Genomic DNA, 13,992 nt, shown 5'->3' on the forward strand with positions numbered 1-13,992 from the left:
AGCCTCGGTGACAGAGTGGTTTAGAAGGTGTCTTTGAAGAGGTAACATCTCAGTTGAGAAGGGAAGACTATTCTAGGCAGAGCACACAGCATGTGCAAATGTCCTGAGATGGGTACTACAAAGAGGGCTTTTAAAACCTGGCAGAAAAGGGTCTTCAGGGGTTGTAAGTCCAGACAGCCATTTCAGTCAGTCTTGAGCAGTAGACTCTTCCCTCCATCACAGGCTGATTTTTCTTCTAAATTCAGCTGCACTTTTTCACTTGTCTGCTGGTGGATGCCACAGAGTGGTCACCTCAAAGTCATGTGTCTTCCCCAACCAGCTTTCTAGTTCCAATTGTCCTTCTATTTCTCTACACTGACCCAGGCTGTTGCCAAGCTTCTTAATTCTTCCTTCTTCATTCTTTCATTCCTGTCTCATCTTTGGTCACCTTCCTAGACCAGGAGAGCAGCCAGATTCTGTGGTCCAGTGGGCCACGCATAGCAAGCACTTTGGAAACACACAGATCTGGGTTCAAATCCCAGCTTTGCCGTTTAGTTAACTTCATTGGGTCTTGGTTTACTGGTCTCCAAAGGGGAGTTTATACCTGGCTGGTAGCTAGGGAATCAAATGAGATGATGATGTTAGTGACAGTAGCTAGCACATAGTAGGTATTTGATAAATGACATTGTTTTACCTTTGCCCTACCAATCTTGGGAACTCTTGTTTTCATACCATGCCCTTCATATTTGGGAAACAGAGAGTTGGTAAAGTTCTGGAGTAACCACTGGCGCCCTAAATATTTTTCTGGAGGGGACCAAATCCTCAAGTATCCCCTTTCAAAATCCACTTTCTGTAATGTACAAAACCGTAAGAGTGGAAACAAAAGCAAGTTAAACATTATCTTATTTGTTTACACCACTATCTAGTTCTTCATATCAACATTACTGTTCAAACAATAGCAAACAGGTGGTAATTTAGGGGTTGGGAGAGAGATAAAATGAAACTTTTCTACCATGTTTATTCTATACGGTGTAGAGCTGTGCTCACAGAGACGGCTTCTTTGACTTCTCCATTGAACCTGCTCAAAAGCTGAAGGAGCCTAGAAATGATGGACCTGTGTCCTGGTGTACTGTCATACAATTCTAACAGTGGTGTGGCTGCCAGCTTGTAATTTTTATGAGTTGCAAACAAGGCTTTCTCTTGAAGTTGAACCGAGAACAACTTCTTCTGTTCCTTTGGTTTTGTAATATGTGCAGGAATATATAGATACCGAGGAGGTTCAAAATCTGGTTTCCACCAGTTACCAATGTAGTCATCAATGATCCAGTCCTGTGGGACTCCGCCTTGATGACCAAGTGTCTCTCTCATTAAGCATTTTAGTCCTTCGACTTCATCTTCTGGGTTAAATTCACCATCAGGTAGTGTGAAGAACGGTGTTCCCAGCTGTAGCAGTAACACATGGGGTAGCCGGTGCTCATGTACAATCAGAACCCCTTCTATAGTCCTCCTCATTCCAATTTTATCAAATTCCTCCCTCATGCATTGAAACCTGGCTGCAACAGAGCTGTCCTCAGAGAAGGGCTCTTGTATCAAAAGTATAATGGGTAAGAGGGTACAGGGGGATGGTTCGCTCCAAGGTGAGGGGCTTGGTTTGTGGGATGTACTTGTTGCCAAACTGGTTGATACCCCTCTGTCCTCCCCCACCCCATTCCCCCTGGGCCAGCTGGTCGGTGAGCGTTTGGGTGGCACCATGACAAGTTGGCAAGTACTGGCAGCCAGCAGAAAGGGGTGAGGCAGGGTGACTTTCCCTGTGCGAACAGCGGTTATCTGCGTCCCATTCAGCAGCCTCCACCTGTCATTAACATGAGAACCTTATAGTATTTTATTTTATTTTCTTAGTATTTTAAACAGACTTTGATTTGTAATCATAATACCGATCATTACCCAAGGGTCTACTGCATTCTGGTTACTGCGGAAGTGCCTTATATGCGCTCTCTTTATGACAATCCTGTGAAGGTATTTCCATTGTTACCCCATTTTATAGTTCAGGAAACTGAGATTCAGAAAAGTGAAGTGATTGGCTTAAAGTCACACCGCTAGATAGGAAATGAAATTGAGACTTGAGCCTATGTTTTTCTGGTACCAGAAACCTGTGTGTGCGCCCCACTGGCGGCCATCCTGCCTCGCAGCCCATTAGCAACATGGTTCATTTCCTGGATGACAGGAAGGCCAGAGAGGGGAGCCCTAAGCCTGGCTGGACCCTAAGCCAGGCTGTGGTGGGCCTGCCACAGACCCCAAACTTGCTCCCGAAGAGCAAACTAGGAGGCCTGAGACCTCAGACTGGCCCAGACCTTCCTCCCCAGAGCAACAGAGTCATAAACATTGAGCTTGAGTGAGTCATGGAGTATTTATAGATGAGCCTCCTCTCCTCTCCTCAGCTTTGCCAGGATTTATCAGGTTTATTCGGGGCTTGCAGGGTGACAACTTGTTTATCATCCAAGGTGCCCAACAGGCTGTTGGGACATCCTCTGAGAAAGAGGTCTGGAAGACTGCCCATGTTTAAACCTGACCTGACCCCCCCACCCCCCTTACCCTCCCACCCCCAGGCTGAAACAACTCTCCCTACCCCGGTTGTCCTATCTTCTCCCAAATACCACCCCACCCATGCACCAGCCCCCACCACAACCACACACACACACCCAATGAACTCATGGTCTCAGGCTAAAATGGGACAGAAATGCTGCTTTTCTCAGGAATACCTCTTGGGTTGATCTGAGAAGTTTAAAAACTTTCTGTAGCCCCACTATCTTTTTTTTAAAATATATTTTTATTGATTTCAGAGAAGAAGGGAGAGGGAGAGAGAGATGGAAACATCAATGATGTGAGAGAATCATTGATTGGCTGCCTCCTGCAAGCCCCGCACTGGGAACCAAGCCCACAACCCAGGCATGTGCCCCTGACCAGAATCAAACCTGGGACCCTTTAGTCTACAGGCCAATGCTCTATCCACTGAGCCAAACTGGCCAGGGCAACATTACCTTTTAAATCCTCACAATTTTATAAATTGGATGTTAATTTAATATGATTTTTATAAATAAGGAAACTGTGGCTCAGAGAGGTAAAGTAACTTGCCCAAGGCCACACAGCTCATACAGGTCTAGGTTAAAAATCTAGGCCTTCCTTGGTTCCACAGTCCAAACTGTGGGCAACCTTGAGCAAGTTACTTCCCCTTCTGATCTTCAGTTTCTTTATCTGTAAAACGGAGACACTAATACCCACCTTTCACAGTTGTGAGGACTGATTAAAACTGGTACACGGTGGGCTCTCAGCCACTGCTGCCCCTGACCCCAACAATCAGTGAGTTAGCTTATTCTAAGCTGCTTAAGACAATCAGCTAAGTCACAAGTCACAACTGGCTCAAACTTCAGGGACTTGAATCCAGGACCCAGGCTATTCCAGCCACACTGCCTGCTGCCCTCCCTCCCGCCCCCCTTTGTTTTTTTCCAATGGCCAGGCTGCATATCCATAGTGACTCAGAACCCAAGGGCTGGCGGGGGGAGGGAGGCAGCTGCGAAAGTGAGGGGTGGAGGGGGTGTTGGAGGATTAGGCTTGGTGGATGTGCGCAGAGGCACCGTGGACTGACCAGGCGCTCGCTCCTGGGATCTATTTTGGATGGTGCCCGCCTCTAGGCTGCCAGCAGCTGGAACCCGAGGTGTCGGTGCTGAGTTAACAGAGCGGCCCCAGGAGCCAGATTTAGTGTTTGAGACCTGACCCCAGAGGGTGGCCTGGCTGCAGGCACAGGATAGAACCTGCTTTTGTGATTCCTGGTAGGCTGGGGCTCCTGAGGCTCTGAGTCCTGTGGACTGGGTTTCTGAGCCTTTACTTAGGGCAGCCTTTTGTTCCCTGCAATCTTCATCCTCTCCCTCCCCAGCCCAGTGCAGAGCCCTTAAATAGAGGTTCAGACAGATATGGATTCAAGGTCTGGCTGTTCCATTTACTACCTGTGTGACCTTGGACAACATACTCAACCTTGGCATCCTGATCTAGAAATGGAGACAGTCATAACAACCTTATAGGGCTGTGATAATTAAATGGGGTCCCTAGTAGGGCTGTGTTCCCTCTTCTGCCCCTCCAGCATCACCACTCTGGCCCATGAGGGCAGGGCTGTCCTCCCCTACTCTGCAGGGACCTTTAAATACACTTCCCCAGGTGTTGACCTGGCTATTCAGGGGTCCTGAGTCTGCTTACCTCTCACAGTGTTTCCAGAACCCTGGTCCTAAGTCCTCTCTGGCCTACTGGCCAGGTCGAGGCTTTGACACAGGTGACGGCCCAGCTCACTCAGCTGTAGCTTAAATTTCCTCTTAAGCTTTGGTAGAAGACCTCAGTAAGGAACCCCAGCTCTTTGAGTTCTAATCCATAAAAACAGTGACTTTTATTTTTTTTAATTCTTTATTAGTTAAGGTATTAAAATGTGTCCTCATCCTCCCCATTAACCCCCATCCACCCTCCCCGCTCCCCACACTCATGCTCTCATCCCCCTGTTGTCCATGTCCATTGGTTTGGCTTATATGCATGCATACAAGTCCTTTGGTTGATCTCTTCCCCTTACCCCCTCCCTCCCCTACTTTCCCTCTGGGGAGTGATAGTCTGATCGCTGTTTCTCTGTCTTTGGATCTGTCCCTGTTCATCAGTCTATGTAGTTCTCTATAGTCCACAAATGAGTGAGATCATGTGGTATTTATCTTTCTCTGATGGCTTATTTCACTTAGCATAATGCTCTCCAGTTTCATCCATGCTGTTGCAAAAGGCAAGAGTTCCTTCTTTTTTACCCCAGCATAGTGTTCCATTGTGTAGATGTACCACAGTTTTTTAATCCACTCATCTGCTGATGGGCACTTAGGCTATTTCCAAATCTTAGCTATGGTGAATTGTGCTGCTATGAACATAGGGGTGCATATATCCTTTCTGATTGGTGTTTCTGGTTTCTTGGGATATATTCCTAGAAGTGAGATCACTGGTCAAATGGGACTTCCATTTTTAGTTTTTTTTTTGAGAAAGTTCCATACAAAACAGTGACTTTTAAAAAATCGACTGGCCGGCATGGCTCAGTAGTTGAGTGTTGAGTTATGAACCAGGAGGTCATGAGTTCAATTCCTGGTCAGGGCACATGCCCGGGTTGTGGGCTCGATCCCCAGTGTGGGGCGTGCAGGAAGCAGCCAACAATGACTCATCATTGATGTTCCTCTCTCTCTCCCTCTCCCTTCCTCTCTGAAATCAATAAAAAATGTATATTTAAAAAAATACTAGTATATGTATAGTTTTATTGATTTCAGAGAGCAAGGGAGAGGGAGAGAGAGATAGAAACATCAACGATGAGAGAGAATAATTGATCAGCTGCCTCCTGCATGCCCCACACTGGACGGAAATGTGCCCTGACTGGGAATCAAACCGTAACCTTCTGGTTCATACGTCGACGCTCAACCACTGAGCCATGCCAGTTGGGCAACAAAAACAGTGACTTTTTTTTAAAATGTGTTTTTATTGATTTCAGAGAGGAAGGGAGAGGGAGAGAGAGAAACATCAATGATAAGAGAGAATCATTGATTGGCCGCCTCCTGCACGCCCCCTACTGGGGATCGAGCCCACGACCCAGGCATGTGCCCTTGGCTGGCATTGAACCTGGGACCCTTCAGTCCATAGGCCGATGTTCTATTCACTGAGCCAAACCAGCCAGGGCAAAAACAGTGACTTTTAACATGGGGATTTTTCCCAGCCATTTTCTATGCCAGTACAAAATTTTTAATATATAAATTTATTTACATACACACATCTGTTGTGGAGTGAGGCCACAATATTAGTAACAAAGAAACAGAATTTCCGGAGGATGAGGCCCAGAAATCAGGATTTTAAAAAGATTCCCAGGTGATTCTAATGTGCAGCCAAGGTTGAGAACCACTGCTATAGACAGTTGGAATGCTTATTGGGGTACATTTTTGCTTTATTTTTTAGTAAACTTTTTAAGTGTAATATGCATTCAGAACAGGGCACGATTCATAAGTGCACAGTTCAAGGCATTTTCACAAAGTGATATGCCTGCAAAACCCGAACCCAAGTCAAGAACAGATCATTATTGCCCGGCTGGTGTGGCTTAGTGGTTGAGCGTCAACTTATGAGCCAGGAGGTCATGCATGGTTCAATTCCTGGTCAAGACACATGCCCAAGTTGCAGCAGAGTCAATCCCCAGTTGGGGGGTGCAGGAGGCAGCCAATCAACGATTCTCTCATCATTGACATTTCTATCTCTCTCTTCCTCTCCCTTCCTTTCTGAAATCAATAAAAAAAAAGTATGTATTTTAAGGAGAACAGATCATTGTCAGCAAGCTCGTATCCCACTTGTTCCCCCTTCCAGCTTCCTACTGAGTTAACAGGATCCTGACTTCTACCAGCTTAGGTTAGTGTGAGCTTTTTGTGAACTTATAATGACAGAATTACATAATACGTAAAAAAAATGACAGAATTACATAATACGTACGTACAGTTTTGTTCAACATTCTTTATGAGATTCATCTATGTTGTTGCATGTGGCAATATTTACTCATTCTCATTGCTTATAGTATTCACTATGTGACCACAGGACGATTTATTTGTTCCACTGATGGATGTCGGGGTTGTTTCCAGGGTTTTGCTACTACAAACAATATTGCAAAACACATCTTTGTACGTGAATAGATCTATGTTGTATACCTGAAACTAATATAATATGGTATGTCAACTGTAATTGAAAAATTTTAAAAATTATAAAAATAAATAATCTATATATCTGAATATCTAGCTAGCTATTTCTTTCTGTCATCTTTCTAGTTTTAAAAAAATAAATATATATATACTTAAATATATTTTTATTGATTTTTAGAAAGAGAAAGGGAGAGGGCTAGAGACTGGATGGAGCCTGGATCCCAGGCATATGCCCTGACCGGGATCAAACCAGCAACCTTTTGGTGCATGGGATGATGCCCAACCCACTAAACCACACTGGCCAGGGCTCTAGTGTTTTGATAAGATAGATTTCTCAGAATAAACTACTAAGGCACATGTATTAATATTTTACATTTTGATTTTGTCAAATTGCACCCTCCCAAGGTCAAGTGAGTAGCAGTGTCCATTGCCCTACACCTTCACCAACCTTGGCTATTATTACTATTTCGTATTTTTGTCAATCTGATAGAAGAAAAATCAGATCTTATCGTGGTTTTAATGAGATTTTTTAATATTAGTGAGGACAAGCACCTTTGTTTTGTTTGTTTTTGTTTTGGGGGAGGAGGCACTGGCATTTATTCTTTTTTGTGAATCTCCTTTTCTGTGTCCTTTGCTTGTTTTTAAAATTTTAGTGTATTATGGGGCTTGACACTTGGTCTTTACCAGTGTTTCTACTGTTTTTCTCCCAAGGGTCACTTACTTGTCTTTTAGCTTTGTGTATGGAGCAACTGCCAGTTTAAATATAGTTTGTTTTCCTCCTGCTTACTGCTTATGATCTGGATCATCTAATGTGTGTGTGTGTGTGTGTGTGTGTGTGTGTTGTGGCAAACCTGAGGTTCAAGCTGGTGGGGGTGGGGAATAGCAGGCCAGGTGGAGTGGGCAGCTGGCCCCCAAGACTGTCTCTCTAGGATACAAGTACGTGAACCTCTGGGTCAGTACTGAGCCCAGGGCTTTGAGTTTGCCATGAGGCTTCCTCCGGTTTCTTTTGTGTTTTTGAAATATATTTTTATTGATTTCAGAGAGAAAGGGTAAGGGAGAGAGAGATAGGAACATCAATGATGAAAGAGAATCATTGATAAGCTGCCTTCTGCATGCCCCACACTGGGGATTGAGCCCACAACCCAGGCATGTGCCATGACCGGGAATCAGACTGTGACCTCCTGGTTCACAGGTGGACGCTCGATCACTGAGCCTCACCAGCCGGACTTCCAGTTTCTTTTCCAAGTTTCTCAGTGCTGACTGGCCCCATGTTATTAAGAGTCTCTCCCTAGAGCCCAGGGGCCAGGCAGCTGAGTCAGGACCACTGTTCTTAGGGCCGTAGAGGGAAGGAACGTTTAAGAATGAGAGCTAAGATGCCCAACTCTCTGAGTTCAAGGCTTGTCTTAGTCTGCTCAGGCTGTCATAACAAAATACTACAGGCTTGAGGCTTAAACAACAGGAACTTATTTCTCACAGTTTTGGGGGCTGGAAGTCCAAGATCAAGGTGCTGGCAGGTTTCATTCTTAGTCTTTTTCTCTTGGCTTGCACATGGTTGTCATCTCCTGTGGGCTCACATGGCCTTTCCTTGGCAAATGTGCACAAAGAGAGAGAGAGTAGGCTCTCTTGTGTCTCTAAGGACGCTAGTCCCATCAGATGAGGGCCCTACATCATGACCTTATCACCGAGTTACCTCCAAAGGTAACTTATTAGGGTTTAGAGCTTCAACATTTTGGGGAGACACAGTTCAGTTCCTAACAATGCCCATTTCCTAGAAATGTAACCTTAGCCAAATTACCTAATATCTTTGTGACTCAATTTGTAAAATAAGGATGATAGAAATATCACCCAGCCAGTGTAGCTCAGTGGTTGAGCATGGACCCAAGAACCAAGAGGTCATGGATTTGATTCCCGGTCAGGACACGTGTCCTGGTTGTGGACTTGATCCCCAGTGGTGGGCGTTCAGGAGGCAGCTGTTTGAATATGTTTCTCTCTCATTGATGTTTTTGTCCCTCTATCTCACTCCCTTCCTGTCTCTCTAAAAATCAATAAAAAACATATTTAAGAAAGAAAGAAATATTGCCCTCATGAATTAATAAATCAATCAATAGCTCTAAACACTTAGGGCAGACTGTGATAGCTGGCTTCCAAGACGGACCTCAATAATTCGTGCCTCCTGTTATTCATGCTCCTGTGTGCTCCCCTCCACACTGTATCAGGATTGTTCTATGTAACCAATAGAATACAATGGGAGTGATAGTGTGTGGTGTCTGAGGCTAGGTCATAAACATTGCCACTTCTGTCTTGCTTTTTTGGGTCACTCTCCAGCCACCATGCTATGAGGATGCTCAAGCAGCTCTGTGGAGAGGTATGTGTGCTGAGGAACTGACGCCTCCCACCAGCTGCCCACCATGTGAGTAAGCCACCTTGGAAGTGAAGCCTTGAGACGAACTGCCTGCAGCCCCAGGTAACATCTTCACTACAACCTTCTTGGAGATACTGAACCGAATGACCCACAGAAATGGGGTGAGATCATAAATGTTTATTATTGTTTTAAGCTGCTAAGTTTTGGGGAAATCTATTATGCAGCAATAGCTAATACACAGGTCATGGAGTTATCCATAGTAACTGCTTAGTAAATGCCAGCCTGTATTATTCCCCTGAGTGTGAAAAATATCTTTTTAAATATATTTTATTTATTTCAGAGAAGAAGGGAGAGAGAGAGAGAGAGCGAGAGAGAGAGAGAGAGAGAGAGAGAGAGAGAAACATCAATGATGAGAGATAATCATCAATTGGCTGCCTCCTGCACACTCCACACTGGGGATCGAGTTAGAAACTCAGGCCTGTGCCCTGACTGGGAATCGAACCTTAACCTCCTGGTTCATAGGTTGACGCTCAACTACTGAGCCATGCCGGCTGGTCTGACTGTGAAAATATTAACAACAATGTTTGCTGAGTGTCTGTCATATGCCAGATATGTGCCATGTGCCTGGGCAAGTAGACTCCCACCTCTACCATCAGTTTTCTGCAAGGGCTAGAGTGTTGGGGGCAGTCACTCAAAACCCAAGACTCTCAGGGCTAGAAAGGTCCAGAGATATCATTACTCTAGCCAACTCTCATTTATAGGTGAGGAAACTGAGACACAGTTAGGTAACCTTCCCAAGGTAACAGAACTGTTATGTAGAGGAGCCTGAACTTGAACTTGGATTCATTAGTACCTGGGCAGCCTCTTTGTTGTTGCTTTGCACTCTCGGGGCCTTATGGCAATGGTTTATTATATCTGTCTATAAAGCACTTTCAATTCTCTATTTCAGGATCATCCTTGTAGAGTCCCCTCCAGACCTTGTTGACACCCCATGTTCCCTGGACAGTCCCATTCTCTAAGGCCATCTATTCCCCAGAGCCCTTGAAGCTGTCCACAACAATTGTCTAGACCAGGGGACAGAGAGGAGGCCTGTGGGGCTTCCAGTCCTGAGTGCGGAGTCCCAGGACTCTATGTTCTCCTTCCATGGCATATGGGCCAGGCCCAGGGGACTTTGCCCTGGCATCTGGGGCACGACATCATGTCCCAGACCCCATGGACCTACTTCTGCCAACTGCTGTGGCTTTAGCCTCTGGATCAAATGACCTATTGGTTTGAGCTCTTGATTAGGGCTGATTCTTCTATGAGGATGACTTTGATCTCAAACTATAAGGAAATAAGATCTCCCCCCACCTTTCTGAGGCATCGCAGAAGCTTGAGGGGAAATCCAGAGGAAGAGGCACAGTGGGCCCCACCCTCCGAGGGAGGTCATGGGGCCTGGAGGGAGAACAGCACACATGTGGAAAGGAACACCGTGATGTACCAAGGAAACATGTAAGCAAGCCCAAGCTATGCGGAAATGAAAGGGGAGACGGAGTGTGGTTCCTCTCCTGCAGCACATCCCCCAGGCCTGTGTCATCACGGGGAAGAACTCCTCCGAGAACCCTGCCACTGGGGACGGGGAAGGACACTCAGGGATCATCTCTTTCAGTTGCTCCATTTGGCAGATGCAGAAACTGAAGGCAGGTGTGGCTTGCCGGGCATCACATTGCTGGTCTTTGGCAGAGCTGAAGATGGAGCCCAGGTGTCCAGGCCCCAGGCCATGGTTCTTTCCCCTAACCAAGAGGCCTCAAGATCTCAGGTTTCTAAAAAGTCCCCTCTCTAGTGACAATCAAAAAGAACATAAACTTTGGGGATAGACTTTGGGGTTAAATCGGCTTATTCCAGCTCTGCCTACACTGGCCGTGAGACTTGGGGCAACTCCATATGCCAATCTGGGCCTCAGTTTCCTTAGCTCTAAAGTGGAGATAAGTATGACTTACTCATGTTTGTTGTGACAACTGACTGAAATAGTGCCAGGATGCCCAGCCACTTGCAAGCATTAAATCAGAAAATAATGCTGTACTGTAATTGCTGTTACCTTCCATCTCTCTCTTTTCCTTGCCAAGCCAGACCATTTTCCCTGCTGCTTTTCCTGCCCCCTTCATCAGCTGAGACCTGTCTCAGACAGTAAAGCTCCTCCCGTTAGTAACACAGACTCTTTGGGACAGTAGCAAATAAGAAGTCTGTCTCTTAGCTGTGTGATGTTCCACTAGTCACTTAACCTTTCTGAACTTCAGTTCCTGATATGTCAAGATGGAGATCACAATGCCCAGAATCATCCTCTAACAAATCAATGGCATAGAAGGATGGGAGGGAAGGCGATTGTTACAGATTAAAAGAGACTGATGAGACAAAATCAACAATATGCCCTCTCTCAGACCTTATTTGGATCAGATTTGGCAAACTAACGGTAGAAGATTTGTGAGGCAATCAACAACCTCTGGAAATGGTTTGGGATTTAGATAATATTAAGAAATTATTGCCCAGCCGGTGTGGCTCACTAGTTGAGTGTTGACCTATGAACCAGGAGGTCACGGTTCAATTCCCAGTCAGGGCATATGCCCAGGTTATGGGTTTGATCCCCAGTGTGGGGCGTGCAGGAGGCAGCGGATCCATGATTCTCTCTCATCATTGATGTTTCTATCTCTCTCTCCCTTCCTCTCTGAAATCAATAAAAATATTTAAAAAAAATAAATTATTGTGCCCTGGCCAGATAGCTCAGTTGGTTAGAACATTGTCCTGCTATGCCAAGGTTGAAGGTTTGATCCCTGGGCAGGGCATATATAAGAATAAACCAAGGAATACATAAATAAGTGGAACAACAAATCACTGTTCCTCTCTCCCTTCCCCCCCGCCCTCTCTTTTTCTTTCTCCCCCCTTTCTCTCTCGAAAAATCAATAAAATATAAATTAAAAAAGAAAACAAACTGAAAAACTGTTATTCTCCAGAGCATTTTAAGATCTTGCTCTCTGGCATATGGTGTCAGTTTGGCTCAAATAAACTCTTGGGGGAGGGGGGAAAAGAATTGTTATTTTTACTAGGTATGATAATGGCATGGTGATTATGAAAGTCAATGATTATCAGTTGGAAATGCTTACTGAAGTATTTATGAGTGAAATGACTTAATGACTATGACTGGTTTTAAAATATTCCAGAAAAAAAGAAGTATGTGTGGGGAATTATAGATAAAATAAGATTGAGGAAACATTAAGGGTGAAAGCTCGGTTTGGTTACATGAGTTCATTATACTATTCTCTCTACTTTTGTATGGTTGAAACTTTTACTAATAAACAGTACAATGAATAAATAAGACTTGCAGAAAAGGAAGCAGTAAGATGTAGTAGTTAAAAGCTTTGGGCTCAGACATACCACTGAGATTCTGAATTTGTCTCTTCATCTGTCTGTCTATAATTTGATAGAATGTTCTAATAACTGGTAATGATACTGGTTTATAACTTCCTGCTTCTGATGCTGGCTCTGTCACTTACTGGCTGGGGGACTTTGGCCAAGTAACTTAACCTCTCTGAGCTCCTGTAGCTCAGCTATAAAACAGGGAAAATCATGACCAGCCCTGTCTCACTGAACTATTTTGAGGACCGAACAAGAGGATGAATGGAAAAAGCTTTGCACAGTGCCTGGAATGCAATAAGCACTCAATAAATGCTTCAGTGTAAGGAGTACAGGGTTAGGAGTCAGGCTACCTTGGATGTGAACCCCAGCTCGGCTCTGCCAGTTGTGACTTTGACCAAGCCATTAATTCTCTGAATCTCATTTCCTCCGGGGACAAACGAAGATCATAATACCTCCCTTGCAGGCCTGTTGTGAGGATTAAATGACAGGACATGTTTTGATGCCCAGCATGGCCCATGTGGGAATTTCCCTTTCCCACCCCTTGACTTTCAGCAGTGCCAGCCTTGCCAGCTCCCAGGCTGGAGTTGATCCCACTGTCCATTTGCTTGGCTTTTGCACCTAGGCTGCCAAGTGTGGCTGGAGAGTCAACAGAATCATGTGAATGGCTCCTCACAACTGGCAAATGCGTGTTGGGAAACATCAGCGAGGCTCTTCTGCTTCCAGACAGTCCTCCCACCCCCAGGGCACTTCCTCCTGTGTTTCACACTGTCTGGTCCAAACTTTTTCCACCACCCACTCATGCTGCCCTTCTGCCTGCCTCTGCCTCAAAAGTTGACCTCAAATCTCTGGACTGAAGTCATCAACATGAACACCTTTCTCTCAACTTTCCAACATCTCTGATTCTCACCTCCATCTTTTCCTGTCTCTTATCCTCCCATCTCAACAGTCAGATTGTCCTTCTTCTTCCGAAGGCTTCAGAATTTACTCCATCACCCTCTCCTCAATCTTCCAGTACTTCCTCTCCACTGGCTGCACCATCTCAGACAACACACACACACACACACACACACACAAACACACACACACACACACACACACACACACGGTCAAGTACCTTGATCTCCCCCAAGTCTGACAGTGACCCTGCTGCTCCCTTGTTTAATTCACATGTTCACTTGTTCACCCATTTAAGAAACATTTGTTAAGTGTTTATTATGTGCCAGGCACTGGAGGCAAAGAGATGAATAGAGGCAGTTTTTGCCCTTAAAGTCTTCAAAGTCCAAGGGAGAGTCAGATTCGCAGATCGGAGGATGACAAATGAGATGTAAAGATGGACCCATGCATGGATGGAACTGGAGAGCATTATGCTAAGTGAAATAAGCCAGTCAATGAAGGAAAAATACCACATGATCTCACTCATTCATGGATAATAAAGACCATTATAAACTTATGAACTATAATAGATACAGAGGCAGAGCTGCCTCAAACAGAGTGTCAAACTGCATCGGGAAGGCCGGGGAGGGTTCG

General features: G+C 45.1%; 1 pseudogene; it reads right to left on the minus strand.

Annotated features, from left to right (window-relative positions):
• Positions 1 to 996: 996 nt before the first annotated feature.
• On the minus strand, positions 997 to 13,503 carry LOC102775503 (annotated as a pseudogene).
• Between the last annotated feature and the right edge of the window lie 489 nt (positions 13,504 to 13,992).

Source organism: Myotis davidii, unplaced genomic scaffold (genome assembly GCF_000327345.1).
Source record: "Myotis davidii unplaced genomic scaffold, ASM32734v1 scaffold149, whole genome shotgun sequence".
Taxonomy (NCBI): Eukaryota; Metazoa; Chordata; class Mammalia; order Chiroptera; family Vespertilionidae; genus Myotis; species Myotis davidii.